General features: G+C 42.0%; 1 non-coding gene across 1 annotated transcript; it reads right to left on the bottom strand.

The window, feature by feature from the left end:
• Positions 1-10526: 10526 nt before the first annotated feature.
• On the bottom strand, positions 10527-10634 carry LOC122890705. Its single transcript, XR_006381152.1, has one exon. It is a non-coding gene; the product is annotated as a U6 spliceosomal RNA (small nuclear RNA).
• Positions 10635-27103: the final 16469 nt, after the last annotated feature.

Genomic DNA, 27103 nt, shown 5'->3' with positions numbered 1-27103 from the left:
GTGGGGTAATTGCCACTCATGTTTCTGAAGGAACCCTCTAATTAAAATGTCTGGAGCTGCCGCTAAGACCGTTCAGTGAGTCTTGGTGCACAGATCTGATAAATCAGGCTCCAAGAGGGATTCTCTTACGACCTTCCCTGAAGGTTCCGTAACAACACAGAGAGTTTGGACAGTTGAACTCCCACTACCACTGCCCACTGTGTCGCCTGTGGAAGCTGGAGAAACTCAAAGGGGTTAGGCAAGAGGTCCCATCTGGGTTGCTAGATTTGTTACCCGAAACTGGGTTTGCCTTTTGGGAGGTGTTGAGCCAAAAGAAACAACCATGCTAAAGAATGGGAAAAGGATTTACTTGTAACAAGAAAAGGAGAACATGAGGAATCTTTTCCAAAGCAGTGTCTCCCCAACAACAAAATCGGGAAAGTTTTAAGCTAAGGGTTCATGCATATTCATGAAGGAGCTTGTGAAATGGGGAATAAAGCATGGAATTGGGGGCAAAATTCTTCTTAAGGTGACATAGTCCAGATCAAAGTCACCGGGGCTGGCAAGGGTTAGCATCATTAATTCTCTGGCTCTTGTGGGCCTGGTATCTGAGCGCTCAAAGGGGTTTCAGTCCTGCAGAGATCATTCAAGAGTGTGCATCAGGTCAGTCTTCACTCTTGAATATGATTAGATTCTCTCCTGGTCTGATAGTGGCTGCTTGTCCTTCCATTTTTTTTTTTAATGGACTTTAAAAATATATATTTTATTTATTTACTTATTTATTTGACAGAGATCACAAGTAGGCAGAGGGGCAGGTAGAGAGAGAGGAGGAAGCAGGCTCCCCGCGGAGCAGAGAGCCTGATGCGGGGCTGGATCCCAGGACCCCGGGATCATGACCTGAGCCGAAAGGCTTTAACCTACTGAGCCACCCAGGTGCCCCATTGTTCTTCCATTCTTTCCCAAGATAGCTAGGGACCCAAGATGACTTTTTTTTTTTCCAAAAAATTTTGAAAAGATTTTATTTATTTATTTGACAAAGAGAGAGAGATCACAAGTAGACAGAGAGGCAGGCAGAAGCAGGTCCCCCGCTGAGCAGAGAGCCCAATGTGGGGTTCAATCCCAGGACCCTGTGATCATGACCTGAGCGGAAGGCAGAAGCTTAACCCACTGAGCAACCCAGGAGCCCCCCCAAAATGACTTTTCTTATGTCAAGAAAGCTATGTCTGTTTTTGTTTTTTGGGGGACCCCTAACTTTCTGCTTATATCCTGTCCCCACATTATTGTGTTCATACCTCCATTATGGACCAATAGTACCATACAGTATTTTTAGCACTCAATTTACACACATCTCCCTTATCACACTGGAAGATGAGGACCCATTCTTTGACATTTTTGTGTTCTCAGTGCCTCTGCCCAGTGAGTGTCACTCAACAGATGCTTGCCAATATTTGAGTGACAGAATGAGTGATTGAGTGAATGAATGAATGACTGGATAAAGATTGAATACTTGAAAGGGTACTTGCAGACTTAACATGAGCAAAGACTTCTTGTCAACAGAGTGTAGCCAGGGAACAATGGCAAGAACAACCTGCATGGAGCATATATGGGAAGAGCCCAAAGAAAAGGGGCTAATAGAGTTCGACCAGGTATGGAGGGCCTTGAGTGGCAAGAAACACTTGTCTGTTTATTCATTTCATTCGACAAAAATGTGCTGTAAACTCTTTGGGGGAGTATGGGTCATGAAAAGCTACAGTCTTTAGCCTAAGGGATGACACACTTGAGCGGGGAAAGGCAGACAGAGCAAGAGTGGTCAGAGACTGATAATGAAGGAGTCTAGGAATTCAGGGATAAGTACGTCACTTCTGTTTGTGCCGATGGAAAGCATCTGAGCTGGCCTTCAGAGTACGAGGGCCAGCAGAAGGCAGGACATCAGCAAGCAAAGATGGGACTATGCAGGAGTGGGGGGGGGAGCCAAAAACAGCCCCCCAAGTTTGAAGCAAATTAGGAGACGGGCATAAGGTGGAAGATGAAGAGCAGAGGTTGGGTGAAGGTGTGTAGGGCATTGGTTAGGGTAAGGCCCTTACAGCCGAGCCAGAGGAGCTGGGGAATGTGTGGGGACTTGCTGCATGTTAGGGTAGGGCTAATTACCATGAGTGTCGAGAGCCGTGAGCCCAGCCCTGGATAAAAAGCCGAGGCAAATCTTTCTGACAGGCCGACTTGAGGTTTTGAAATTTTTTTTCTCTATAATTAAGTGTCAAATGCTGAGATCGTTTCTGAGGTTTACACATGGTGTATGGTATGTGCTGGAAGGCTGGTTTGTACAAACATGCCCTTGATGCCCCCATTAACCACTATCTTGAGAAAATAGATATCTTGTCCTTCCTCTGTATTCACATCAAGCAGGGTATGTAGAAAACACATATTATTCAGCATTGGAGGTCAGGGGCTCCAGGGGTGGCCAAGCCAGAGCATCTCCTTGGTAACGAAGAATGTCTGGACGGCAGGCCCCGACTTCCTTGGAACGCTGGCCATTCAAGGAGGGAAAAGGCTCCAGAGAGTTGCTAGGCTAGTTACACTGTGAGAGCTGGCTGCGTATACATGCATACGTGTATACACTGTGAGAGCTGTCTGCGTATCCATGCATATACGTATACACTGTGAGAGCTGGCTGTGTATACATCCCAGCTGCGGATGCTTTGTCTGGTCTGCCGCTCCTGGACTCCCCGGACATAAGTGCCCCAATGCAAGTATGTCTCCCTTGTTGTCACTGGGTCATTTGTTGGGTCTCCATTTCTTTGGTCCCGTCAGCCACTGTTGGCTTCAAGTCCGCCAAGGTGCAGCTCCACAATTGGTGAGCCAGCTAGGAGGCCAGAGAAACTTACAAGCACAGAGATGTCAGAAAGGGAAAAAGCGAAATTTGCAGGGGGACATCCTGAGTTGACCACCAACCTTTGTGTGGGGAGGGATGGCTCATGCAAGCCATCTTAAGAAAGAGGCATCTGAGGGATGCCTGCGTGGGTCTGTCAGCTGAGCGTCCAACTCTTGGTTTCATCTTAGGTCATTAACTTAGGATCATGAGATTGAGCTCCCACATGGCTCTCCGCTCAGTGCAGCGTCTGCTTGAGGTTCTCTGCTTCTCCCTCTCCCTCTGCATCTCCTCCTGTTCTCTCCCACACACAAGTAAATAAATAAGATCTAAAAGGAGGAGGAGAAGGAGAAAATTAAAAAGGAGGAGGAGGATGAAGAAGAGGGGGAGGGGGGAGGAAGAAGAGGAAGAAGAAGAAGGGAGAAAGGCTTCTGAGGGGAAAATTCCGACTTGGTCATTGATTCCCTGCGGGGAGGGATGGCCTGTATATCAGATACTTGTGGATCACTGCATAAGCATGGGATGGCCAGAAAACACTAGCCAATCTAATGCACTCATTGGAGGAATTGTGCTCTGTGGCAAGGAAGGGAAGCACATGGTAGCCACGGTGGGCTGGCCTCTACCATGGGTAGTTTGGCCACCAAGGCTTGTGTTTAGAAGTTGAAGGATGAGCTAAGATTAGAAATGGACATGAAGAGATCCACTGGCCTAATGACTTTGGGGCTGGCAGGCTAGATAGGAGAACAAGATAAATTCGAGGATTTAGCTTGCTGTGTTGCAAAGCTAGGAGGGTATAAGATGCCCAGATTAAGATTCCAGGACTTGTAACAAAGCCTGATTAGGACACTATGAGGTTGAAGATCTAAAAAGTGATAAAAAATATTGTGGTGATTGATGAGAAAACAGACAAAATGTCCCATGTTTTCTAACCCCAAATAAAAAGAACAATTTTAAATGCAATTTCTCCCAAAACTCCTATGAGAAAACTTGAATTCTTTCTCGTCCCTTGAAGTTGTGAATCTTACCATGTCTTTTAGATATAAATATTCCAGGAGGGAACATATAGATATAAATAGTCCAGGAGGGGCACCTGGGGGGCTCAGTGGGTTAAAGCCTCTGCCTTCGGCTCAGGTCATGATCCCAGGGTCCTGGGATTGAGCCCTGCATTGGGCTCTCTGCTCAGCAGGGAGCCTGCTTCCTCCTCTTTCTCTGCCTGCCTCTCTGCCTACTTGTGATCTGTCTGTCAAATAAATAAATAAAATCTTTAAATAAATAAATAAGTATTCCAGGAAATAACCAAAACAGTGCCCATAGAGACTGAAGGGAAAAAAAGGAGAGGGGAAGGCTCTTTGTAATACAGACTCCTAGAAATGATAAGGAAAACAGCTTTGAGTGTAGGGAAAGTATGAGATGTCTAAAAAAAGGTATGAAGAATGAGAAAACATTTTTGTTAAGGAAAAACAGGTAAATTTGTCCCAAAATGAGACTAGTTATTTAGAGAGGGAAAACTTAAGATAAAATCTAAATGAAAAAGAAATTTGTAGAAGGTTCATGGAGGGAAATCGTTGGAAAAGAATTTGGAATGAACATATTTTAAAAGTCCATTGATGTAAGATTAGGATCAGGTTTTTCTCTCTGCTAAAAATAACAAAGTTTTCTTGAATTGTGGGTCTGTGCTTGATAAGAAATTGTAAACAAAGTTGGTTTTTTTTTAATTTTCTCAGAAAAATAAAGTTTCTGTTTTGCCTTTACCAGGTTTATATGAAATGCTCATCAGATCTTTACCCATGACCATTTTAAAGTCTTTTACTATTATTATTTTAAAGATTCTATTTATTTATTTGAGACAGAGAGAGAGAGACCATGAACAGGGGGAGGGTTAGAGGAAGAGGGAGAAGCAGACTTCCTGATGATCAGGGACCCCCCTCCATGTGGGGCTCAATGAGGGGCTCAATCCCAGGACCCTGAAATCATGACCTGAGCTGAAGGCAGACCCGTAACCGGCTGAGCCATCCAGGAGTCCCTTTTATTATTTAGAATTACGGTTTTACTCTGATGCCTTGGCAAAAAGTGTTCCTACAAAAGTGCTTCATTTTCCAGGAGATTCATGGAAAAGACTTTGACAAGTGCAGTTTTATGATAACTAAGATCAATTTGTATTCATGTAGGAGGGACAATGATAAAACTTTCAAGTGCTCCCCCAAGGCTACCTGCAGAGTCCCACAATACAATATGTCATGGGATGGTAGCTGGGGACCTCTTCCTCCCCGAATCAATGAGGTGGGCCCATGGCACTGAGGATATAATGTTAACATGGGAAGACTGCCTCTGCTGCGGGGCCTCTTGCAGGCTTTGCCCCAGCATCTACAAGAGAGGATGGACAATGAACCCACAGAAAATTCAGGGTCCTGGCTTACCAGTCACGTACTTGGGTGTTATCTGGTCGGGTAAGACACCACAACTCTTGTGGTGAGGTGAGGTGGTCACTGATAAAATACAGGTATACCCCTTCTCCACCACCCCAAAGCAGTTCCAAACTTTCCTCAGCCTCTTAGGGTATCGGCATCCTTTTTGCCCGTACCTGGTTTAATTTCTTTGGCCCTTTACAGATTGGTAGAAAAGGGAGCCCATGGAACTGGTCCTCAAAGGTAAGCAAAGATTTGAACAAGACAGGAGAGCTGTTAAACAGATCCAAGCCTTAGGCATTCTTGAACAGGGATAAGTATGTGAATTGGAGGCAGACAATTACCAAGAAGGGTTTGGATGGGGCTGTGGCAATTCCACATTTATGGAAAGGAGCTGAGACATGACATAGTGTTTTAGAACAATAGCTGTGTGTTACTTACTATGTCTTACAGCAAGTAGAAGACATAACTGAAGAGATCCTGTTAACTGGCCCCACTCACATCCTACAGTGGGATGGCTAAATGATACATCCCAAAAGTCCAAGTCAGACAGCGCCCAGACCCCGCTATAGTGAAATGGCATGCTTATTGCAACAACGTGGGACTTGACAAACAGTCCCCTTAGTGGGGAGCTGCACTCCGTTCTTGGCCCTGTAACTTATGTTATTATGGAAGAACAGCCATTAACTGAGACAACAGATCCACCCCAGCTGCCATCCTTCATGCAGGAAGGAGATGGACCCATCCCTGAGCATGGTTGGTATGCTGATGGCTCAGCAAGGGTCAAACCCTGCACTTGGACAGCCATTGCCATCCAACCCTTAACTGGAAATATCTGGATAGACTGGCACTGGACATAGAGATCAATGGGCTGACCTTTGAGCAGCGTGAATGGTGCTCCTCTATGAGCCTGACCCTCTTGTTATATGGATAGATAGCTGGACAGTCTACAGAGAGTTGACCATGTGGCTTCTCCAGGGGGAGGTCCAGGCCTGGATGGTGGAAGGGCATTTGCTCTGGGGCAATGGCATATAGAAGGACATACTCCAGCGCATACAAGATACGAATATCACTCTTTCACTGTGTAGACAAACACACAGCATGCACCCCGCCTGGTAATCAACAGGCTTATGAGTTGGTCCACCTCTGCCTCCTGGAAGATTTGATGAGCGAAGACATCGCAACCTAGTTACACAAGAAGATGGCACACAGAGGACAACAGACCTTGTGGGCCATTGCTAATAATGGGCTTACTGTGGCATTGCAAAGACATTGCAACCATATGCTAACAATGCTTCAATCTGTGCCCAGGAATAGGCATGATCTTTGTTGAGTGACACTGGACAGATAACAAGGGATTGGCACTGTATTCAGAGATGGCAGCCTGACTGCCATCGGTCCCCTGCTCCTCTCTGATGGCTGCTGTTATACTTTGATTTGTACTGACATATTTACTCAGAACTCCTGCACGCCAACTCCAGTAAGTGTGTTACACAGAAGGCCATAATCCTTGGTCTAGAATAGATGTCTGCTGCCTGTAGGTACTACTACCATTGCCAGGAACCAAGGTTTCCACTTTACAGGACATGAATTCCAAGAGTGGGCCAACACTCAAGACATCCATTGGCATTTCCATCTACTATACAATCCCACTGCACCTGGACTGACAGAACACATGAACAGACTGTTGTAACAATTGGGACAAGAAATCCATTCACAGGCCTTTTAGACAAGCTGCCTGTTAATAGGACATTAAATGAACAAGTACATTCCAATCAGTCCAGTGCCTGTACTCTACTCCCTCAAGGACCTGATGGCATCCTTAGAATACAAGTAGACAGCATGCAAGAAGGATGTTTTCTGCTGTAGGTAGAGGCACAAAGTAACCTTTTTTGTCCTGCTACAAGATCCATCTACTAGGGAACATATAATTAGATGGCCCTGGAAATGGCAAAGAAGTCCATGATGGGGTGCCTGGGTGGCTCAGTCATTAAGTGTCTGCGTTTGGCTCAGGTCATGATCCCAGGGTCCTGGGATTGAGGCCCACATTGGGCTCCTGCTCAGTGGGAAGCCTGCTTCTCCCTCTCCCGCTCCCCATGCTTGTGCTCCCTCTCTCTTTTTATGTCTCTCTCTCTGTCAAATAAATATATAAATAATCTTAAAAAAAAAAAAAAGAAAAGAAAAAGAAGTCCACGATGGTTTGGGTTTTTGGCGCTGATGGGGAATAGGGAGAGAACCTAACCATCATCCCATTTCTTCACCCCCTCCACCAAAGACAATGAAGGTACACAAGTCCAGGCCTCTCATAAAGAAGAGGACACTATCATATTCACCTATGGAGCATTGCTATATGCCCACTACCCTTTTCAGGCTTACCCCCTGGGGAGGTGAATGATCAGCTACTACACACTTAGCGCCAAACCACAATTGGGTGATATGATCCCAGAGCAACACCACCTCCTACATTCTATTAAACTATCATGACTTTTTTTGTGTGGTGGCTACTAAACAGCTTACATTAAAAAAAAAAAAAAAAAAAAAAGATTTTATTTATTTATTTGACAGAGATCACAAGTAGCCAGAGAGGCAGGCAGAGAGAGAGAAAGGGAAGCAGGCTCCCTGCTGAGCAGAGAGCCCAATGCAGGGCTTGATCCCAGGACCCTGGGATCATGACCTGAGCTGAAGGCAGAGGCTTTAACCCACTGAGCCACCCAGGCGCCCCTGCAGCTTACATTTTTGCTTTTAGATTCTGCATGGGAAACCCTGACTACAGCTTCTATACAGAATAAGACCAACTCTCAGGGATGTAGTCAATTCCCCCATCAGTGACTGTGGGCTTCGTCTGGCAAATCTTTTTTTTTTTTTTAAAGATTTTATTTATTTATTTGACAGAGACAGATCACAAGTAGGCAGAGAGGCAGGCAGAGAGAGAGAGGAGGAAGCAGGCTCCCTGCTGAGCAGAGAGCCTGATGCGGGACTCGATCCCAGGACCCTGAGATCATGACCTGAGCCGAAGGCAGCAGCTTAACCCACTGAGCCACCCAGGCGCCCTCGTCTGGCAAATCTTAATTGCCAACCTTGGCACTTGGAAAAGTTTCTACACTTGGTATAACACCTTGCTCCAACCTGAACTGACACATGTTCCCCAGGAATTTCTCCCCCTTCCAAAAGACACAAAGAGGAAAATTTTCCAGTTGATATAAGAGCAGATAAATAAGACTCTTCCAATGGAATATGCCATTTGGGATGGCCTGGGATGATTAACTGCAACCCAGGTACAAGCTATGGGAGTAGCCCCATCATGCACAGAGCAGCAAAACAGGACCATAAATGCCCCAGGTCATTATGTGGAGTGGATAGACACACCACAAAGCAATCACACTATACTCATTACTGTGGATACCTGGTTAAGGAGTCAAGGTGCCTTCCCTTCTCCATGGGGGTGGCTATGGGCATGGGGTACCCATGGCTAGCTCTACTTACTCTATAACCAAACTCATACAGCACCTAGTGGCACCCCTACTGATCAAGCTATTTACCTACCTGATTACAGGACAAATCTATCAGTTGGGGTATGGTCAGGCCCCGACATAGAACCCAAAGAACATCTTGGTGGTTCTATCCCCTCTCCATTTTCTCTTCCTTTGCGGCCACCATGAGTGTAGATGGCAAGGAGAGGCCCTAGCCAAACACACAGCTGTTACCTTTAACTCCACCTGTAAGGCCATCACCCTCCTTCCTGAGGAGAGTTCCCAAATAAGACAGGTAGTTCTGCAAAATAGAGTGGCTCTTGACATGTTAACCGCAGCACAAGGAGGGACATGTACTCTCATCAAGACAGAATGCTGCATGTATGTACTGGCTATTCCTACAGCAGTTCCCAAGCCAGAGTTGTTTAAACACACACATTAAGTGTATTGATTCCCTGGCTACTGACCCTGGTGGTGCTCGTTAAATCACTTGCCTTCTTTCTGGCAAAATATTTTCTATAGTTTCTTAACCATTGTGTTTTCCTATTATTTAGGTGCCAAGGCTTGTACTGTTGCTGTGGGATTTGGTTGCAATGCACCTTGCCATACTGGCCCCAGGGATATCTAGGAAGAGGGTATATAGAATTATCTACATACAGGCCATTCAGGGTATACTAGTATGGAGAGTACAATATGTGCTGGAAGACTGGTTTGTATAAGCACAGCCTGAATGCCCCCATTAACCACTATCTTGAGAATATACAGATCCCATCCTTCCTCTATATTCTCATCAAGTAGGATATATATAGAAAAAAACAAACAAACATATTGTTGGTGTTCAAGGTCAGGGGCTTCACTGGTGGCCAAACTGTAGGATCTCTTTGGTAATGAAGAATGTCTGGGGATATCTGGGTGGCTCAATTGGTGGAGCATGAGAATCTTGATCTTAGAGTTGTGAATCTGAGCTCCATATTAGGAGTAAAGCTTACTGGGGGCTCCTGGGTGGCTCAGTGGGTTAAGCCGCTGCCTTCGGCTCAGGTCATGATCTCAAGGTCCTGGGATCGAGTCCCGCATCAGGCTCTCTGCTCAGCAGGGAGCCTGCTTCCCTCTCTCTCTCTCTCTCTCTCTGCCTGCCTCTCTGTCTACTTGTGATCTCTGTCTGTCAAATAAACAAATAAAAATCTTTAAATAAAAATTAAAAAAATAAATAAATAAAAGGAGTAGAGATTACTGAAAAAAAAAATCTGGATGTCAGGCCTTGATTTCTTTGGAACACTGGTCAAGCAAAGAGAGAAAAGGCTCCAGATAGTTGCTAGGCTAGTTGCTACAGGACAAAAGCTTGCTGCATGCAGATCCCAGCAGCAACGCTTTGTATAGTCTGCTGCTTCTGGACTTCCTGTGCGTAAGCTTATCCAATAAAGTTATGTCTCACTAGCTACCTCTGGGCCATTTCTTTGGTCTTGCTGGGCCATCATCCATTCTTGGCTTAGAGTCTGCATGGGTGTGGCCACATAGCTTGTATCCTGTTCTTCACATGCTACCCTTTCATTGCACCAGATACTGTCATTATCATTGCTTATTGTTCTAAGGCAGACCTCAGCTGGGACAGATAACCACAGACTAGGAACATGGTAGGTTTTTCCTCTCCTAGTTATAAAATACTTGATCATGGGGTCCGTGAAGTTGCTAGAAAAGTACTATGGAAATTTTCTGTTTGAGTTAATAGTGCCTTAAACTTTTTAAAAAAATGTTATGTTAGTCACCATGCAGTATATCATTAGTTTTTGATGTAGTGTTCCATGATTCAAAAATATGGAATGCTTCATGAATTTGCATGTCATCCTTATGTATGGGGTATGCTAATCTTCTCTGTATCATTCCAATTTTTAGTTTTTGTGCTGCTGAAGTGAGTATGTGTCTTAAACTTTTGAAGCCTTCAGTTATTGCTGGCCGTGTATGGTTGTAGTCAACTATGGGAGAACTATTTAATTTTCTACAGTGTTGAAACAGAGCCCAGGTGTATTTTTTAGGATTCTATTGGTCATAAGTGACAGAATGCCAAAAGCAGCTTAGTCAAGCATTAGATTTATTGGATAGATACTGGAGTAGCTCACAGAGCTGCAAAAAAAAGGGGCAGAATCAGCAAAAGATTCTGAGAAGGTGGCAGAGTAGGAAACACCAGGAATCCGTCTCCCCATCAGAAAACAATGGTGTCAGTAAGATTTGTCTGATGTAACTATTTTGGAACTCTGGAGTCTATTGAAGGCTTGGAGGCTTGGATGGTAAATTGTGGTCACTTTCAGCTTTTAGCACACTGGTAGGTACCTATCCTCCACCTCCATTCCCATGGCAGCTAGGCACAATCCACAGGCTGTGCATGTGTTTTTGGAGCAGTTTGCAATGGCTTGTGGGAGCCAGGTGGGCAAAAAACGACTTTGTCTTCTGAACATTAATGATCTGTGTTCTAATTGCTGTTGCTGCTTCTGATCTTAGTGATGTAAACAAAGAGGTAGGCAGCCATTGTTGTTAGATCTCCCTTCATTGTTACAAGCTCCTCTAGCTCCTACTGAACTGATCTCTAGGGTATTTAAAGGGCTAGTGCCCTGTCTCCTTTCGTTTTTCTTTTTCTTGTCTTTTTTTTTTTTTTTTTAGGAACTAGGCACTAAAGACTAGAACACTCAAAAACAACTTATGTGAGAGAAGTTTAAAAGCCAATGCACATGCACAGGAAAAGGTATAGGCTCAGAAAAGACCTGAGAAGACTAAATTTACACCTCAGACTGATCCTTGGCACAGAGACAGCCTACAACAATCAAAAAAGCAGTAAACGCTGAGGAAGGAAGAGAATCTGATTTCCTGAGTTAACACATTTTTGATTCAAATGTTCAATTTTCAACAACAAAATCACAAGGCATACAAAGAAACAAGAAAGTATGGCCCATTTAAAGGAAAGAAATGAATCAACAGAAATTATTCCTGAAAAAGACCTGATGGCAGATCCATGAGACAAAGATTTCAAAATAACTATTGTAAAGATGCTCAAAGAACTAAAAAAAAAAAAAAAAAAAAAAAAAAAAGCATAAAGAAAGTTAAGAAAAGGATGTATGGACAGAGTGGAAATAAAACAAAGAGACAGAAAACCTAAAAAGAAACTAAAATGAAATTCTGTAATGGAAAAGTACAATAACTGAAATAAAAATAATCACTACAGACATTCAAAGGCAGATTTGAGCAGGAAGAAGAATCAGTGAACTTGAGGATAAGGCAATGGAAATTCTTGTGTCTGAGGAACAGAAAGAAAAATATTGAGAAAAATAATGGAGCTAAGAGACCTGTGGGACCCCATCAAGCAGACCAACATACACATGAGAGTCTCAGAAAAAGAGAGGGGAAAGTCTTGAAGAGAAAAGGGGGAGAGAGAATATTTGAAGAAATAATAACTGAAAACATCCCAAATTTGATGAAAGACATGAGCGTAAACATCTAAGAAACTCAATGAACTCCACATCTAAGAAACTCAATGAAATCCAAGATGAACTCAAAAAGACTTACAGCAATACACATTATACTGAACTTTTCCAAGACAGAGAAAAAGAAAATCTTGAAAGCAGCAAGAAATGTTGTTAGTCACATAGAAGTCATCCTCAGTATGACTGTCAGCAGATTTCTCATTAGAAACTTTGGAGAAGGGGCACCTGGTGTCTTGCTTGGTTAAGCGGCCTGCTCTTGGTTTCATCTCAGGTCATGATCTCAGGGTTGTGAGTTTGAGCCCTGTGTCAGGCTCAGCACTCAGCAGGGAATCTGCTTGAGATTCTCTTTCCCTTTCCCTCTGCTCCCCAATTCCTGTGCATGTGTGCACATGTGCATGCTTTCTCTCACTCTTTCAAATTCATAAATACATCTTAAAAAAACAAAACAAAACAAAAAAAAAGAACTTTGGAAGTTAGAAGGTAGTAAGCTGATATATTCAAAATGCTAAAAGGAAAAAATGTCAACTATGGTCCCTACATGTGGCAAAACCTTCCTTTGAAAGTGACAGAGAAATTAAGATGTTCCCAGATAAACAAAACCTGAGGGAATTACTTATCATTAAAGCTGCCCTGAAGGAAATGCTAAAGGGAGCTCTACAGGTTGAAATGAAAGGACACTAGATAGCAATATGAAGCTGTATGAAGAATTAAAGAGCTCAGTAAAGGTAAATACATGTGCAATTACAAAAGCTAGCATAATTTTTAATAATAGTTTTTAATTTCACTTTTTGTTATCTATGTGATCTAAGAGGCTAACAGATACAATAAAATTATTAGTCAAAAAAACAGTATTATTATAATTTTGGTTTCTAACTTCATATTTGCTTTCTACATAATTGAAGAAACTAATGCATTTATTTATTTAATTTAAAAAAATTTTTTGTTTATTTATTTGAGAGAGAGCATAAGTAAGAGAGAGAGAGCACAAATGGGGTGAGGAGCAGAGGGAAAAGCAGACTTCCTGTTTAGCAGGGAGCCCGATGTGGCTCCCTGGGATCCACATCCTGGGATCCAGGATGTGGGGATCATGACCAGAGCTGAAGGTTCAGGCTGAAGGCAGATGTTTAACCAACTGAGCCACCAAGGTGCCTTGAGACTAATGTACTTAAAATAATTATTAGTTTATGTTTTGGGGCACACAATTAATAAAGATGTGATTTTGTGATATCAGTGGCTAAAAGGGCAGAATGAAACTGTAAGGGAGCAGAATTTTTTGTATGCTGCTGAAGTTAAGCTGACAGAAATTCAAATTAGAGTGTTCTAACTTTAGGATATTATGTCATCCTCATGGTAACCACAAAGTAAACAGCTAAAGAATACACATAAAATGAAATGAAGAAATAATTGGAATATTATACTACAAAAAATAAATTAAGCACAAGGGAAAAAATAATATAGGAAATGAGGGACCAAAAAAATCAATAAGATGAAAACAAAAAGCAAAATTATGTAAGTACCTTATCAGTAATTACTTTACATGTAAATGGATTATGTTTTCCAATCAAGACAGATTGAGAGATTAATAAAGCATAATCAGTAAGACCAACTAGCCAAACAAACAAATAAACATACATATGATCAATTGAATTTTTTTTTTAATATTTTATTTATTTATTTGACAGAGAGAAATCACAAGTAGGCAGAGAGGCAGGCAGAGAGAGAGAGGGGGAAGCAGGCTCCCTGCCGAGCAGAGAGCCCGATGCGGGACTCGATCCCAGGACTCTGAGATCATGACCTGAGCCGAAGGCAGCGGCTCAACCCACTGAGCCACCCAGGCGCCCTGATCAATTGAATGTTATCTACAAGAGCTACAAGAGACTGACTTCAGGAGAAAATATTTGTAAATTATATACCTAATAAAGAATTAATATCCAGAATATATAGAGAATTCCTCCAACTCACCAAATATAACAAAAAAGAAATAATGATTTAAAATTAACAAAGAATTCAAAGTGACACTTCATCAAAAAAGATATATAAATGGCCAAAAAGCACATGGAAAGTTGTTCAACATCACTAATCATTAGGGAAAAGTAAAGCAAACTACAAACAAGAAACCACCTCACACCTGTTAGGTTTGACTATTAAAAAAAAAACAAAACCCAAGGAAATAACAGTGAAATTATTATCCTTGTTCACTAATAGTTGGTAGGAATTTAAAATGGTACCACTGCTGTGGAAAACAGTATGGTGGTCTTCAAAAAATTAGAAGCAGAATTACCATTCAATCCAGCAATTCTACTTCTGAATATATACCCAAAAGAATTGAAAGCATGGTTTCAAAGAGATATTTCTATACCCATGTTCATAGCACATTACTCACCATAGCCAAAAGGTGTAAGTAACCTACGTGTCCTTCAACAGATGAATGGATTAGCAAAATATGTATATACACTCAGTGAAATATTATTCAGACTTAAAAAAGAAAGAAATTCTGACATATTTATAGCATGGATAAACCTTAAGGACATTATGCTAAGTGAAATAAGCCAGTCACAAAAAGACAAATACTGTCTGTTTCCACTTATAAGAAGTATATAGAGGGGTGTGTGGGTGGTTTAGTCGTTAAGCATCTGCTTTCTGTTCAGGTCATGATCCCAGGGTCCTGGGATTGAGCCCTACGCTGGGCTCCCTGCTTGCCAGGAAGCCTGCTTCTCCCTCTCCCACTCCCCTTGTTTGTGCTCCCTCTCTCACTGTCTCTCTCTCTCTCTCTCTCTGTCAAATAATAAATAAATAAAAATCTTAAAAATAAAACATAAATAAAAAACTTGTCATTAAAAAAAAGAAGTATATAAGGGCATCTGGGTGGCTCAGTGGGTTAAAGCCTCTGCCTTCAGCTCAGGTCATGATCCCAGGGTCCTGGGATCAAGCCCCACATCAGTCTTTCTGCTCAGCGGGGAGCCTGCTTCCCCCCTCCCTTCTCTGCCTGCCTCTCTGCCTACTTGTGATCTGTCTGTCAAAAAAACCAAAACAAAACAAAAACTTAAAAAAAAGATGTATATAGAGTAGTTAAATATCAAAAACAAAACAAAACAAAACAAAAACTTAAAAAAAAAAGAAGTATATAGAGTAGTTAAAAATCATGGAGATAGAAAACAGAATAATGCTTGCTTAAGGCTGGGAGGCAAGAAGGAATGGGGAGGTATTGTTTCATGGATATAGAACTTTAGTTCTAGAAGATGAAAAGAGTTTGGGAGGTGAATAGTAGTGATGGTAGTACACCATTATGATGATATTTAATACCAGTGACTTGTACACTTAAAAATGGTTAAGATCTGGTGGGTATTATAAAAAGATTTTATTTATTTATTTGACAGACAGAGATCACAAGTAGGCAGAGAGGCAGGCAGAGAGAGAGAGAAGCAGGCTCCCTGCTGAGCAGAGAGCCCGACGTGGGGCTCGATCCCAGGACCCTGACTGAGATCACGACCTGAGCCGAAGGCAGAGGCTTTAACCCACTGAGCCACCCAGGCGCCCCTCTGGTGGGTATTATAGAGGGCACGGATTGCATGGAGCACTGGGTGTGGTGAAAAAATAATGAATACTGTTTTTCTGAAAATAAATAAATAGGAAAAAAAAAATGGTTAAGATCAATGCAACAGAATAGATAGCCCAGAAATGGACCCTCAGCTATATGGTCAACTAATCTTCAACAAAGCAGGAAAGAAGAATGAAACTGGACCATTTCCATACACCACACACAAAAAATAGACTCAAAATGAATGAAAGACCACAATGTGAGACAGGAATCCATCAAAATCCTTGAGGAGAACATAGGCAGCAACCTCTTCAACCTCAGCGGTAGCAACTTCTTCCTAGAAACACCTCCAAAAGCAAGGGAAGCAAGGACAAAAATGAACTATTGGGACTTCATCAAGATCAAAGCTTTTGCACAGCAAAGGAAACAGTCAACAAAACCAAAAGACATCTGACAGAATGGGAGTTAATATTTGCAAATGACATATCAGATAAAGGGCTAGTGTCCAAAATCTATAAAGAACTTATCAAACTCAACAGCCAAAGAACAAGTAATCCAATCAAGAAATGGGCACAGGGGATGCCTGGGTGGCTCAGTTGGTTGAGCAGCTGCCTTCAGCTCAGGTCAGGATCCCGGCGTCCTGGGATAGAGTCCCACATCGGGCTCCTTGCTTGGCGGGGAGCCTGCTTCTCCCTCTGCCTCTGCCTGCCACTCTGTCTGCCTGTGCTTGCTCTAGCTCCTCTCTCTGACAAATAAATAAATAAAATCTTTAAAAAAAAGAAAAAAGAAAGAAAGAAAGAAGTGGGCAGAGGACATGAATAAGCTTGTCTGCAAAGAAGACATCCAACTGGCCAACAGACACATGAAAAAGTGCTCCACATCACTTGGCATCAGGGAAATACAAATCAAAACCACAGTGAGATACCAACTCACACCTATCAGATTGGCTAAAATTAACAAGTCGGGAAACGACAGATGTTGGCAAGGATGCAGAGAAAGGGGAACCCTCCTATGCTGTTAGTAGGAATGCAAGCTGGAGCAACAACTCTGGAAAATAGCATGGAATTTCCTCAAAAAGTTGAAAACGGAGCTGCCCTATGTCCCAACAATTGCAGTACTGGGTATTTACCCTAAAGATACAAATGTAGTGATCTGAAGGGTCACATGCACCCAAATGTTTATAGCCGTAATGTCCACAATAGCCAAACGATGGAAACGACCTAGATGTCCATCAACAGATGAATAGATAAAGAAGATAGACTAGTTACATACAATGAAATACTATGCAGCGCCCCACTCCCCAGATCTTGCTATTTGCAACAACATGGATGGAACTAGAGGGTATTACACAAAGCAAAATAAGTCAACCAGAGAAAAACAATTATCATGTGATCTCTCTCATACGAGGAATTTGAGAGGCAGTGCAGGGATTTGGGGTGGGGAAGGGAGGGAAAAATGAAACAAGATGAAACTGGGAAGGGAGACAAACCATAAAGACTCTTAATCTCAGGAAACAAACTGAGGGTTGCTGAAGTGTAGGGGGTAGGGAGGGATAGGGTGGCTGGGTGATGGACATTGCCGATAGTATGTGCTGTGGTGAGTGCTGTGAATTGTGTAAGACTGATTATTCACAGATCTGTACCCCTGAAACAAATAATACATTATATGTTAATTTTTAAAATGTCTAGAAAAGGCAAAAATCCACACAAACAGAAAGCAAACTAGTGGTTGCCAGGTACTGGGGGAGGGGGAATTGGCAATGAGTGTTAATGTGGATGAGATATCTTTTTAGAATGATAAAAATGTTCTATAGGGGCACCTGGATGTTTCAGTGGGTTAAAGCCTCTGCCTTCGGCTTGGGTCATGATCCCAGGGTCCTGGGATGGAGCCCCACATTGGGCTCTCTGCTCAGCAGGGAGTCTGCTTCCCTTCCTCTCTCTTCCTGCCTTTCTGCCTACTTGTGATCTCTGTCTGTCAAATAAATAAATAAAATCTTTTAAAAATTGTTCTAAAGTTAGATACGGGTGAAGGTTGTACAATCTTTTTTTTTTTTTTTAAAGATTTATTTATTTATGAGAGAGAGTACATGCATGCAAGTGGGGAAGGGGCAAAGGGAGAAGGAAAGAGAGAGAATCCCCAAGAAGACTGCCTATTGAGTGGGGAGCCCAAGGCAGGCCTTGATCCCAGGACCCTGATATCATGACCGGGACTGAAATTAAGAAATGGACCTCAACCAACTGAGCCAGCCAGGGTCCCCAGTTGTACAGTCTTGTGAATATATTTAAAACCATTGAACTTTGTGCTTTAAATGAGTAAATTTTATGGTATCTGAATTATCTCTCAGTAAAGCTATTATTTTTTTTTAAACACTTAAATCTAAAATAAAAAGAAAAGCTAGAACTAGGCACAACTCTAGGTTCTTGGAGATTATAATGGTTCTCAGGGTTGTCAGGACTCACTATTTACCCTTCTCTCTTTTACCCTGTTGGTGGAGAACGTGGCTTTGGACAGCTTCCAATTCATATCCCTCTTGCATGTGACCCAACAGACAAGAGTGAGCAGCCGCCCCAAGGTTCAGTAGAAAAGTCTGGGTAGAAGCTTGGAATGACAGTTTGATTCATATGTGCATCCCAGACCCACTGAAGTGGAGTGGGTGGTGGTTTGGGGATGATCAACCCAGCTTGGGATGCATGGGTTCCCCTGGGGCCAGGGATCCTGGGGCTGTTGCCAGAAAGTATTGACTAGCACAGAACAAAGACAACAGCTGCTAGGCAAAGGTGAAGATTCTCATGTAGATGGTCATTTGGTTTTGGCTAGAACTCTGAGGATTTCCTGATTTAAGCTCCCAAAGCTTAAATATATGATTGGGTTCCACTTTAATGCATATGAATTAACTCTGCCCCTACACTACACTGCACCTTAATTATGTCTTAATTACTTCTGGGTCACTGGCCCATAATCTAAATCCTTCAAAATGTTTAATTTAGAAGGTGTTCCTTTTTATCTCTAATATCTGTTTTTCTTGAAAGAGATCTGTTTTATGTCCTTAAGTCAGAAATAGAAATTTCAATATTCATAAGGCTAGACTTATGCTTTAAAGTCACCTACAGTACATCTGTGTTTGTTCCCCTAGAGACAAGTGGTGACTTGGTCATGACTCCTCAGCTGCTAAAATGTAGCAGTACCATCAGTATCTGAACTTGGAGTGGGAGCACTGGTGTCACTCCTGCTGTGTCAGGGCTGAAGAGATAATTGGTGGGGGGAGGATTTAATTGTTCATTCATAAGCATCCAACATTACTTAGATCTTGTTGTTTTTGTAAGCATCCAACATTACTTTGTACCTCTAAAATTCTTTTTTAAAAATTATTTTAATTTTTTCAGTGTTCCAAGATGCATTGTTAATGCACCACACCCAGTGCTCCATGCAATACATGCCCTCCTTAATACCCACCACAAAGCTCACCCAACCTCCCACCCTTTTCCCCTCCAAAACCCTCACTTTGTTTCTCAGAGTTCACAGTCTCTCATGGTTCGTCTCCCCCTCCAGTTTCCCCCAATTTACTACTTCTTCTCCTCTCCTTCTCCCAACGTCTTCTGTATTATTCCTTATGCTCCACAAGTAAGTGAAACCATATGATAATTGATTTTCTCTGCTTGACTTATTTCACTCACTATCATCTCTTCCAGTCCTGTCCATGTTGATACAAAAGTTGGCTATTCATCCTTTCTGATGGAGGCATGATACTCCATTGTATATATAGGCCCTATCTTCTTTATCCATTCGTCTTTGAAGGGGATCTTGGCTTTTTCCACGGTTTGGTGATTGTGGCCATTGCTGCTATGAACATTGGGGTACAGATGGCCCTTCTTTTCACGACATCTGTATCTTTGGGGTAAATACCCAGTAGTGAAATTGCAGGGTTGAAGGGTAGCTCTATTTTTAATTTCTTAAAATTTTTTCCCAAAGTGACTGCACCAACTTGCATTCCCACCAACATTGTAAGAGGGTTCCCCTTTCTCCATATCCTCTCCAACACTTGTTGTTTACTGTCTTGTTAATATTGGCCATTGTAACTGGTGTAAGATGGTATCTCAATGTGTTTTGATTTGAATCTCCCTGATGGCTAATGATGATGAACATTTTTTCGTGTGTCTGTTAGCCATTTGTGTGTCTTCTTTGGAGAAGTGTCTCCAGAGACACTTGTCTTCTGCCCATTTTTTGATGTGATTATCTGTGTTGAGTTTGAGGAGTTCTTTACAGAACTTGGATCTACAGTTCTTTACAGGGCTGGATATCAGCCCTTTGTCTTATGTTGGAATCCTAACCCCCAGTACCTCAGAATATGACCTTATTTGGAGAGAGGGTCTTTACAGATCTAATCAAGTTAATGAGATCATTAGATCAATTTTGGAGACAAACATTCACACAGGGAGCACACCATGTGAAGTTGGAGGCAGAGATAAGGGCTATGGTTCTACATGTGAAGGAATGTGAAAGTTCCCAGCAAAGCACCAGAAACTAGGGGACAGATATAGAACAGATTCTTCCCCACTGTCTAGAGAGGGAAGCAACTCTGCTAACACCTTGGTTTCAGACTTCTAGTCTCCAGGATTGTGAGATAATGAATTTGTTGTTTTAGCCATCTAGGTTGTGGTCTTTTGTTATTGTGTCCCTTGCAAACTAATATGGTGTACCATTGTAACAATAGTGTAAATTTTAACTAATATCCCCAGGGTTGGAGAACACACCTCCCACCTTGTCTCTTTGGCCTAGAAACGTGCCTCTCTCTACCCGGTTTAGGCTATGCATCTTTACCTCCTCTAGCCTTACTCCCCTCCTGTCTCAACTTCCAATCCTTATCCCCTTTTTCCTACCCTATGATCCCACTATTTCCAGGTTCTTAGACATCCATTTGAGATCCTCCCCTATTACCAATCCCCCCAGTAACCCCACTGTGTCACATCCTTATAGATCAAAGTCTAATTTGGAAGCCATTATATTTCTGGGTTGGGTGAAATGCAGGTTTTCTACCACACTGAAAGCACTTAAAAGAAGAGTTCCTTGAAGGAGTAGTGGTGGGGCAACATTCCCAAAGCCACAGTGGGCAAAGTTTAACCCCAGGTGAGAGAGGACTTCACATCACAGCCCCTTTCATCCCTTTACAAAAACCTCTCTGGGGCCACCAAAGTAATCCCTCTGGGATTTTGGATAATTTACTTCTCCTGGCTTTGATTTTCTTATTATGGGAGGAAAAAAAAGGGTTAAAACATAGGACTTGAGATCAGAAAGACTTATATATCCAGGGGTGGTTATATGGATTAAATAAGATAATAGTAATCATTGAAAGTTTTTGAAAGCTAACCCTTATGTACATGATACCACACTGCATGAGATACTTCATTTAATGCTTCCAAAGATCTAGGTATACAGTACAAACTTTCAGTATGGCAGAATAGGAGGGTAGGCAACCTATGGAAACATTTCTCTCCCTTATTCAGATGTTTTGAATAAAAGCCTGGTATATCAAATATACTTGGCTAAGAAGGACAAATTACAACAACATTTAAGGGTCCATTCAATTTTTTAATACTCTAATTATGTTGTATTTTATATTTCTTGAAATAAAAATGAGTCTCTGTTGGAAATATTTCAGTTCTAATCAATTTTTATATGGTTGTACTTTGCAGTGGATTGTACCTATGTATGTACAGAACACCAAGACCTTAATTCAAACAATTAAATTACTGTAAAATCAGTGCTTCTCAACCAGGAAAAAATTTTCCCACTAGGGAAAATATGGCAATGTCTGGCAACATTTTTGGTTGTCCAGATAGGACAGTCTCTCACAACAAAGAATTATCAAGCCTGAAATGTTGAGGTTGAGAAATCCTTCCTCCTCCCCCACCCTTTCTCTCTCTCTCTCTCTCTCTATATATATATGAGGTATTTATATAACACAAATATATATAAAGGATTTATATATAACATCTATAATAAATATAAACAGATTTTTAAATATAAATCTATATGACACGTAAATGTACAGTCCTCAAAGAAACAGAGTGAAAGCTAGCTACATAGTAAAAAACAACTTTTCTAAAGAAAATGAGGATGGGGAGGGGAGGTGATGAGGTTGAACTGTGTGTCAGAAGAGTCTGTCTGTGGAGGCTGGAGATGATCAAGACATCGGGTTTCTGAGCAAGTCAGCCAACTTTCCAATCCATCTGCCAAGAGCATAGCCCAGTTCTGCCTCAGCCAAGTGACCCATCTGTGAGCCTTGGCTACTGGAGACAAAAGTGTTGCTATCTCTTGGTAGAGCTGGGCACAATTGCAGAGCAATGCACACTAGCATTTTTGTTAGGAGTTGGCAAGTTCACAATTAGCCCAATTGTTTCAGAAAGTGTGCGAGTGCACTATTGCTTCATGTCATTAATGTCTGCAGTGTGCTAAGAATAAAAGGATGGCTGGGGGAGGGGAAGATAAGTTGTAATTATTCAAATACATGCAGAATTATACAGGCTTCAGGACTCCGTTTCTGAGGCTCTTTCCTGCATTGATACAATGCATTAGATTCTATCAAGTACACAAAACAACTCCCTTGCTTGAATTGAAAAGAGGTCCATTAATTCTTTTGGGCTCCCAGGTGATGATTTGGTCAATTCTGTTGTGAGAAAAAAAAAAAAAAGAAAGAAAGAAAGATAGAAAAAGAAAAAAATAAGAAATGACAAGCCTGGACTGGTGAAATTCTCTTGTTCTACTCCATCCCCTCTCTCTCTCTCTTTTTTCTATTACATTGAGTCAGCCCAGAGGCTGTCTCCCATTTTAAGTCCTACAGTTTGTTGTGGCCCTGTTTACCAACTGCTATTATCATTGCTTTCCCTTCTTCTTCTTCTCCTTCTTCCTCTTCTTCTTCTTTTAGTTAAAATAAATATTTGGGGCCCTACTGTCCCAGTACCAAAAGACTCACTTTGTGACAGGTTAAATTCTTATATCTTCAGAGAAGGATAATAATGTCAGGCCACCAAGATGGTATTTTGTGTTGGGTTTCCAGGCCAAGCAGTGAATCAAAGTAGAATGCTACTCACTCCTCTGCATAGTAACCAGCAAATATTTAACGAATGACTACTGGTACTCAGCATGGTGTTAGGTGCCAAGAGATACATAAATGTATGTTATAGATCTATAAATATGAAAGTAATTATAAACACATAAATGAGAAATAACAGATTTTTTTTTTTACTTGAGTGGGTCAGAGGTAGTATTTATGGTGAAGTGAGTAGATCAAAAGACTATTTTCTAGAAGCCAGTTAATAGAGTTTCAGGCTTTAGGATTATAATCTAGTTAGGGAGATGAATTACATTGATCGTAGAGAATTAATGATTGCCAAATAGTTTAGTCTTAATTTTCAGTGCACTGTCAGTTTATAAAAAGAAAAACAATTGGCTTGAATAAATGGTTTACTCTGTAAAGCAATTAGAAATAAGATAGGATGAATAATTCATATTATAGAAAACTAGTTAAGCTAAGGAGACTGAAGCGGTATCGCACCTGTGCGCGTGCGCATACACACACACACACACACACACACACACACACACACACAGAAACAACTCCCCTGAACAAGGGATGACAATCAGTCAAGAACCATAACATGTGCTGGGCACGTGTCAGGTACTGGGTTCACCCACTGCCCAGTGTAAAGTTCTTGCTTTGATGGAACTCACACAAAAGCATTTTAGGAAGTTGATTTAGTTGCAGTCAGGAACAGACAGGAATGGGGAGAGTCTAGAGTCAAAGAGACCATTTATGGGGGGTCTGGGTGGCACATTGGTTGAGCCTCCCACTCATCTCAGCTCAGGGCTTGCTCTTGGAGTTGTACATTCAGGACACATGTTGGGCACCACACCCAGTGGATAGAGAGAGACTAGCTATAATGACAAGTGAGGAGATGATGGGGGCCCAGGCTGGTGTAGTGGTCTTCAAGAAAGCAGAGAAAAGTGAGTCAGGAAGGCACTAAAGTACTTGGAGCCTGGAAAACAGATTTGAAACAAAGGGAAGCAATAGGCAAGTCAGGGCCATAGGAACAATGGCCGTGCCATCAACTGAAGTAGGGCATTTGTAAAGGCAGTCAAAGTGGAATAGTAGAGATTATACATTTTTGAAGATATTGAATGTGAGGTAGTGTCAGCATGTCCATGTTGAAATAAAGAGTAGGAAGATGGAACTATGGACTGACGCAAGAGAGATAAGAATAAATGAATTCTACAAGAGCTGGGGGGAGAGAGAGAGTCAGAGGCAGAGGGAGAGGGGATGGGGATCAGAGTCTTGGGCAAGTCATCCTCAGAGTTAGGAGTTGGAAGGGAGGAGATGGGAATCAAAAGTAGCTGAAAAGGTCAAGAAAAAGTAGGGAAATGTAGTGTCACTGACTCTAAGGGAGGAAAGAATTTGAAGGAGTGGGTTGTCAGGGTGGTTAAATGCCACGGAAAGGCCCAAGAGAATGAAAACCAAGATAAAGCCATTCATTGTATAAGATTGCAGTCTATACAACAAGCTGTGTGTTTTTTGTTCTATAAATAAATAAAGGGTGCCTGAGTGGCTCAGCTCAGGTCGTGATTTCAGGGTCCTAGGGTGGAGCCCTGCATTGGGCTCCCTGCTTAGTGGGGACTCTGCTTCTCCCTCTCCCTTTTTCCTCCTTGTGCTCTCTCTCTCTCAAATAAATAAAGGCCATCTTTTAAAAAAATTAAATAAAAATGATCAGATATTTATAAGCTCACAAACAAAACGTACATGCGAATGAACAATATCTAAGACTCAGTGACCCATAGGACTGAGATAACAGCGCATTATAGTCACATAGCACTTTGGTTTTCAAATACATCATTTCAACTGATCTCTTACAACATTCCTGGGATGATTATAGCTTAAAAAGAGTCAAATTTCTTGTTTTTATGGTTTACTTGCTCAATTACAATATGCGTTTGTACAGCTATCAATACTTTTAACAGTAAATAACTCCCCGGAGGACTTGGCTGGGAGAAAATGAAAGATGATGAGCATAATGATGATACCAGACTAATGGTACCCAACATTTATATGCATAAAGAGATTTCACCTGTGTGGTTTCATTTTACCTTTAACAGCTCCATGAAATAAGTCTTGTTGTCTCCATTTTATCTGTATGGGCAGCTCTGAAAGACTCACACCAGAAACAAGTACAGGTGTACTTGTCTCCTTGTACTTTACCTTCCTGTGCTTTGCAGATAGTGTAGTTTTTACAGATCAAAGGTTTGCGGCAATCCCGCATTACTGGCACCATTTTTCTTTTTCAAGATTTTACTTATTTATTTGTCAGAGAGAGAGCACAAGCAGGCAGAGTGGCAGGCAGAGACAGAGAAAGAAGCAGGATCCCTGCTGGACAAGGAGCCCAATGCGGGACTCGATCCCAGGACCCTGGGATCATGATCTGAACGGAAGGCAGCGGCTTAACCAACTGAGCCACCCAGGCGTCCCTGGCACCACTTTTCTAACAGCATTTGCTCACTGTGTGTTTCTATGTCCCATTTTGGTAATTCTTGCACTATTTCAAATGTTTTCATCATTATTGTATTTATTATGGTGATCTGTGATAACCGATCTTTGATGTTACTATTACTATCGTTGGGAGGTGCCACAAACTGCTTCCACGTACAATGGTGAACTTAATAAATGGGTGTGTTCTGACTGTTCCACCAACTGGCGGTTCTCCCATCTCTCTCTCTCTCCTCAGGTCTCCCTATTCCCTGACACACAACAGTATTGTGCTTAGGCCAATCAATAATCTTACAATATGGCCTCCAAGTGTTCAAGTGAATAGGCAGAGTCACATATCTTTCACTTTCAGTCAAAGGCTAGAAATGGTTAAACTTAGTGAGAAAGGCATGTCAAAAGCTGAGAAAGACTGAAAGCTAGGCCTCTTATGCCAACCAGTTAGTCAAGCTGTGAAGGCAAAGGAAAAGTTTTCAAAGGAGATGGAAAGTGCTACTCCAGTGAACACACAAATGATAACAAAGTCAAACAGTCTTACTGCTGATATGGAGGAAGCTGAGTGGTCTGGATAGAAGATCAAACCAGCCACAACATTCCCTTAAGCCAAAGCCTAATCCAGGGCAAGGCCCTAAGTCTTCTCAATACTGTGAAGACTGAGAGATCAGGAAGCTGCAGAAAAAGAGCTGGAGGGGTGCCTGGGTGGCTCAGTGGGTTAAAGCCTCTGCCTTCGGCTCAGGTCATGGTCCCAGGGTCCTGGGATCGATCGAGCCCCACATCAGGCTCTCTGCTCAGCAGGGAACCTGCTTCCTCCTCCTCTCTCTCTCTCTCTCTCTCTGCCTACCTGTGATCTCTATCTGTCAAACAAATAAATTTTAAAAATCTTTAAAGAAAAAAAAAAAAGAAAGAAAAAGAGCTGGAAGCCAGCAAAGGTTGGGTCATGAGGTTTAAGGAAAGAAACCATCTCCCTAACATCAAGTGCAGGAAGAAGCAGCACGTGCCGGTGGAGAAGCTGCAGCAAGTTCTCCAGAAGATCTAGGTAAGATCATTCATGGAGGCAGCTACATTGAACAACAGATTTTCAAGAGAGTTGAAAACAGACTTATATTGGAAGAAGATGCCATCTAAGACTTGCATAGTTAGAAAGGAGAAGTCCCTGCCTGGCTTCAAAGCTTCAAAGGACAGGCAGATTCTCTTGTTAGCGGTGAATGCAGCTGGTGACGTCATAAGTTGAAGCCAATACTCATTTACCATTTCCCAAATCCTGGAGGAAGAATTATGGTAAATCTGTTTTGCCTGTGCTTAATAAAGGAAACAGCAAAGCCTGGATGACAGCACATCTGTTTACAACATGATTTACTGACTATTTTAAGCCCACTATTGAGCCCTACTGCTGGGAGAAGAAGCTTTCTTTCAAAATATTACAGGTCACTGACAATGCACCTGGTCACCCCAGAGCGCTGATGGTGATGGACAAGATTAATGTTGTTTTCATGCCTGTTAACACAACATCCATTCAGTGGCGCATAGATCAAGGAGTAATTTTGAGTTTCAGGTCTTATTATTTAAGAAATACATTGCATAAGGCTGTAACTGCCATAGATAGTAATTCCTCTGATGGATCTGAGCAAAGTAAATTGAAAACCTTTTGAAAGGATTCAGCATTCTACATGTCATTAAGAACATCTGGAATTCATGGGAAGAGATCAGAATAGCAACATAAAACAGGAGTTTGGAAGAAGTTGATTCCAATCCTCATGGATGACTTTGAGGGGCTCAAGATTTCAGTGGAGGAAGTAAGCACAGATGGGGTGGAACAGCAAGAGAACTAGAATCAGAAGTGGAGGCT

This window comes from Neovison vison, chromosome 11, assembly GCF_020171115.1.
Source record: "Neovison vison isolate M4711 chromosome 11, ASM_NN_V1, whole genome shotgun sequence".
NCBI classification, from domain to species: domain Eukaryota; kingdom Metazoa; phylum Chordata; class Mammalia; order Carnivora; family Mustelidae; genus Neogale; species Neogale vison.
The sequence above is the reverse complement of the archived record's forward strand: the minus strand, read 5'-3'. Positions and strand labels throughout refer to the sequence as shown.